Source organism: Amblyomma maculatum, chromosome 1 (assembly GCF_055883805.1).
Source record: "Amblyomma maculatum isolate TAMU_Amacu chromosome 1, ASM5588380v1, whole genome shotgun sequence".
NCBI lineage: Eukaryota > Metazoa > Arthropoda > Arachnida > Ixodida > Ixodidae > Amblyomma > Amblyomma maculatum.
In genome coordinates, this window is record NC_139344.1 from 391,455,914 (window position 1) to 391,461,913 (window position 6,000).

Genomic DNA, 6,000 nt, shown 5'->3' on the forward strand with positions numbered 1-6,000 from the left:
TATTCCGTTATGCTGGAAGCATATATCAGTCTGGCCACATAATCTCACTTCAATATACATGCACCGAAAGTATTAGAGAATTTTAACGAACAGTTAGCACTTAACAAGATTTAAACTTCTTATACGAGCATAATGAAACGCCTTCGCAATGCACGGCGCGAAAGGAATCGAAGTTGTAAGGGCAAGGGAGGACACGAAAGCAAGATATATTTACCTTTATTGATACAGTACCCAGGACATAAGGCGCATCTGCATGGCGCAAATAGAAGGGCTTTCGAATTCTGACTCGAGGGTTGCGATTACGAGGACCTGTTAGTAAGGCGGTGTTTGACGCGTCACTGCACTGCCCGTATAACGGGCAACAAATGGGCCAAAGTATAGCAAAGTACCCACAGTTCACCTCATTCACTTATTTCTATGAAGCAGTTTCTAATCTGCCGCAGAATCAATCACAGACACCGCATAGCGAATATTTAGTCGCAGTAAACAAACCTGATTAGGCAATGAGCGCACCTTTTCGCATTGAGATCAATTATTCATGCATTCAATCTTCTCATCACATGGCATTGTCAGGACGATGCTAAGGTCGAAGCAGTGAACGAACGAGAGCAACAAAAGTGTAACAGAAAAGGTACAGGGAAACAATTGGATCCGCCTCCGGATTCAATTACTATAAGGACATTTCCGTCAGCAGCGCGTTCAGGTCCTTTTGTACTAGCAGGGTTTGACAGAGCGTGCAGGGAAGCCTGACTCGCCGGCGGCAAGTTTCTCTCCCCTTCCTACGCCTTCGCCGCTCTCGCGAGTCTGCAACAGACTTCTGTGCACCGCGCAGTAACCAGGACTCGTAGCCGGCTACACGCTTCCTGCGAAAACTTTCTAGCACTTGCCCCACTTCTGTGCCATGTTTGCAGGACATCTGTTTGTATGTGTGTGCGTTGTGTGCAGGTGTGCGTGCGTGCTTGCGCGTGTGTGCGTGCGCGCGTGTGTGTGTGTGTGTGTGGTGTGTGTGTGTGTGTGTGTGTGTGTGTGTGTGTGTGTGTGTGTGTGTGTGTGTGTGTGTGTGTGTGTGTGTGTGTGTGTGTGTGTGTGTGTGTGTGTGTGTGTGTGTGTGTGTGTGTGTGTGTGTGTGTGTGTGTGTGTGTGTGTGTGTGCGCGTGCGCGTGCGCGTGCGCGTGCGCGTGCGCGCTGCACGGCCTTCCTCAAGTGTTGAAATGTAGCGCTGAAGCGTATATCACTGGGAAGTCAGTTTTAGTTGAGTATAAATGTAGCTGTTACTAAATGAAAGGCTTGATTTCCACCTAATGCCAGCTTTCGAATATCCCCTGGCTTATTCCTCATGCTTCTTTGTGTCTTTATCATCTCTTTAGCGCCACTAAATTCCATTATTTTTCCGTGCATGCTTTTAATAAGGGGGGTATACTTTCTATGCCTTGCGGTCGTCTATTTGCTGAGTGCGCAATCTTTGTTCGAAGAGACATGGCTCAAAAGCGGAAGATTTCAACAGGAATACTTTCGCAAGATTCCGCAAAGCATTCGATTGCATTTTGAGGTCAGCTTTTCTCATTAAGCGTTGTTGTTGATTACAAAATAGAACATCGGGTCTGGACAACGCTCGAGGAGCAAATTTTATATTGTCAGCAGCTGCGGTACGTGGGGGGCCAGCCTGTCACTTTCTAGGCCTGAAGTTACTACATCCAGGGCGAGAAGTTAACTGAAGAAATCTGAGAGCTTTTCGCACGTAGCACTTGTTCAGTGACTCGCTTGAAAGTTCATTGTGTAGAAAAGAGTGACACAGTGGAAACCGCAACCATGCCCTAACAGAATGGATGAAGGAGGTGAAGAAGTAAGGAAGGAAGAGGTGCCGTAGTTGAAGGGTGTAGCAGTAATTTCGACGTCCTGAGATTCTTTGGCACCCGCCGCGGTGGAACAATGCTTAAGATGCTCGACTACTAAGCCAGAGCACCAGAGTTCGAACCCGACAGCGGCGGCCGCGTATCGATGGGCGAAACGCGCAAGTTCCCGTGTGCTGTGCGATATCGGTGCACGTTAAAAATCCCAAGCTGATAGAAATTATTCTGCACACATTCACTACGGCACATCTTTGGTCTTTATTCACTCCCACTCCTCCTCTTTCCTTAAGGTGCAATTCAGATGTACACAGAGAAGTGCGACAGATACAAAACATTTAGTATTCTGTAAAACCAAAATAATTTCTTGGCCGGTAATTCGAACAGTGGCAGTTACGTGCAAAATATGGATGCAAAAATTTAAGGAGCACACTTATGTCTTCTTACGTACGGAAATACGAAATCATTGCGAATTACGGGCCTAGTTCCATATGCACTCGTTCTGCTTTTCGTTGCTTTAAAGACGTGTACAAATTTACTTTTGCTTTCCATTTTATACGTGTGCTTATTTGTTTTTATGCCTGGTGCTTGTTTTTATTTATGTTTGTTTTAAATTTTATCTTAGTTTTTCTGTTTTTGTTTGTTTATTTATTTATTAGTTTTTTTCTTACATTCTTAAGTTTTATTGCCAGAAGTGAGTTTAGGGTGATCACTACAAGTACTCTCGCTTTACGGGGCACAGCTAACAAATGATCGCTGTAAGAACGAGGCCGTCAGCCGCGCCGTGTAGGAGAGAACGAGAGGAGTGACATATTACCGACAGATGGAATACTCGTCACTTACGTCGGCGTTTACAACAGCGAATAATGCGATGTAAGAATAATGATTCCATAGGCTGTTCTCATGTGTGTACTGTGGGGCACACTGCAGGTTAATGTTAGCACGAGAGTTTGTATATCGCAGTGGCTCTTAATGTTTTGATCATGAAAGCTCCAGGTGAGCGCTGCTAACTGAATCCCCCCTTCCCATTCTGAACCGGGCGCAGCCACCCAAACAAGAAGTCAGCACATCTTCCCTGCAGCAGATAGATACGAGGTCCTTGTCTCGCCGCACCATGCTGGACAGTGTGAAGCTGCTGCACTCAACGAAAGTCTGTGCGGTAAATTCTAATGTCCTTGGTTCGTCTTAAAGATTTTTAACAGTTTCAAAAAAAAAAAAAAAAACTTTGACCAACGCGACACTGCCGTAGTATCAAATGTGAATACACTAAATTTTAGTTAAATGTAGCTTCCGTTAGCGCATGTTACTGAGCTTTAACAACACAACTGCTTAGAGAAGGGGACCTATGTTCTCGTGTGTTTTCAAAGAACATGACCTGGCTCCGGAACGAGAGAGGATTAGCCTTGCGCTTGCGAAGTGCCACTTCTTCAAGAACGGTAAGATGGATTAAGACTTCTGACGCTGCTGTATAGCAGAAGTCCCTACCAAATAAGGAAAGCGGAGAAACGTAAGGATGAGAAGCGGAAAGGATTCCTGGAGCACGACATCACTGCGTTTATATACCTTAGACAAGTGAGTTTCCCCAATTAGCTTTCCTGATCCGATGCTTCTGATTAGTGCTCCTGATAAGTCGGGTGGGCTGAACTTCAGTGCTGATTATGATCAAGAGAAGATTGCTTTAAGTAGTGTCCGAGTAGGATGCCTAGCGCCTAGTTGATGTTGTCGGTTCATAACGTTGCTTAAATTAGACGCCTAAAATACTGTCTCAGTACAACGTCATACGCGTCAAATTGTAGGTATAAAGGAGATGGCAAACACTATGGTGTGGTTTGGAGAAGCAAGGCATAAAAAATCAACGAGTTACTTTTTGATTACAAAGAAAAAAAACCTAGTTGGCGATTTCATGCTAACTGACGGTCAGATGACGCGAATACTGCTAAGGAGTGGAGTAAGGCGCCGGATATATTTTCGTTCTGCCTACTTGATTAATTAGCCTACATTAACTAATTATCATATAAATCACTAAGATATTCAGATGCGAGTAGGTAGATTGCCCAGTGTCACGAACGGCCTAATCCAACTACTTCCTCTGCGTAGCCATTGTGTGACCCTTTTTATTGGAAAGAAACGAAACGAAGTTTAAAAATACTACGTGAAAGCGCGCTCTGTACACCCGAATGCTCTGCGATTACCTGGTATCGGGATGTGTGCGCTCACTACTGCCAGGGAGAGAACGCGCAGTTAGGCTTGAAGCTATGCGGAATAAATAAATATAAAGAGTATTATCGGCATAGCGCCGTGCGGCGCTGTCAGCACAGGCGGCCTCCGGGTCGTGACCTACCCTAAGTCTAGGCAGCAGCAGCAATGTTTTTCCTACGGGCAGATTGCGCAACAATGGGCAGAACTCGGAAGAGGAAAAAGCAGGTTAATGTGTGATCGGGAGATGGTTGCCATGGAAACAGCGCGGGGGATAGCTACCGTCTAAGAAGGTGATTGCGGGACATGTTGAGGACATGCATTGTAACCAGCATGTCCGAAAAAGCATCTATGCGGGAGCGGGTTCAGAACGCCGAGGAGCCAAACAGCAAGTGTGCCCGTTAGGCCGTTATTTCAAATCAGCTACTGCTGATTAATGCGTTAAGTTTCTAACCTTAGCACTAGTAATCAGCTACTGCCGATTAATGCGTTAATGCGCTAAGCTTAGCACTAGTACGTTCTCCTTTTTATACATATCGCTTCCATTCAAATGGCCTAGATTCGATACCGCATTCGTCTACTCAGCAACCGCGAACGGCTATACAAAGTTACCGCACTTGTGAGAAGAATGCTTCCAAATTGTTCAAAGCAATCGATCATCTTCACAGGTGTGCGCGATGCTCCACGGCACGAGACTGGGGTATGTGAATATTTTCATAGAGTCATCTCACTTTCACACTGTTTTCAGGCCAACCACGGTACCCGTTGAGCGTGAAGCTCGGCTTGAATCTCGAATGTTTTGGCCTATGACCTATAACTTAGATGTCCTGCAGCAGCCTTCTTGCAGTATTTTCCAACGGAAGCACCTTCTCGCTGGGACCATGTTCTCAGTGACACCCTGTCAAATCAGGGCCGCACATCCGGCCCGTTCATTTACCACAGCGCTGCACACATAGCAGCGGAAGCGCGCGGTTACTGGTTGCGCCTGTCCCTCAGCACCGCCGCTCCCAAAGCAGCAGCCACAGGCGACGCCTTCAGTGACGACGAGCACAAAAGGAGAAGCGATCCGTGCGCTGTCTCCAGCCAGCGTCACCCGTGTCGGCCCGTTGGGACGCGCGTCCGCCCAAGCGCGGCCAGTCCGATCAGCCTCCTACGGTGGGTGCGCGCCCATGGACACCTCACTGGTCTTTCTCGGTGTTCTCCCTTGCGTGCAAAAGCAAAACTGAAAAAGATGGGCCCAGGGAGCGCTACGTGTGTGTCTCTGGGTGTGTTTGTGTCGCGACCTGTTGTTGTTTGTGTTCAAAGAGTCCCGCGGGGAAATCTTTCGCTGGCTGTTGAATACAAGGTCTCGCGGTTCTTGTCATCGCCGGTTCGATTCGGATCGAACTTCACTCGCTTCTCCGTGAGGCGTAAGGGTTCGTGACGACGCGTGGTTTGTTGTCATGTACGCGCAGCAGTGCGTATAGTGATACTAAGGTAACTCGTGGTCATTCATCTTGAATTTTAGTATTTGCTATGGGACTGCCAGATCTGATGAACGGCGCTGCGACAACGCATATTGGTACGATATACAGGACACCAGGATCACGCCAGGACAGTAATGCGTCAAAACACGAGCTATCTGTTCTGACTTCAAGCAGGCGATGTTGCTGGGGAACAAGTTTGAAGCGCGACCTGACCAAAATGCATGTATACCCTTGAATCGCACCGAAAACAGGATAAAAATTTCAATATAAAGAGGCCTCATTTAAAGAAATAGCTGTTTAGCTTGTGTTTAAACCTAGAGTTACGCGAGAGCAATCAGCATCGCTACGCTTAGGTTTGGCTTGAAAGTAAAGACATGACTTTTGCACATAGTAGTTTACTCTATAGTTTCACCTTTATGCCACATAAGGGAATCACTTCACGTATGAGCACCCCTTGCCTCTCGTCATTGGTCATTCTCATACGGGTGTAG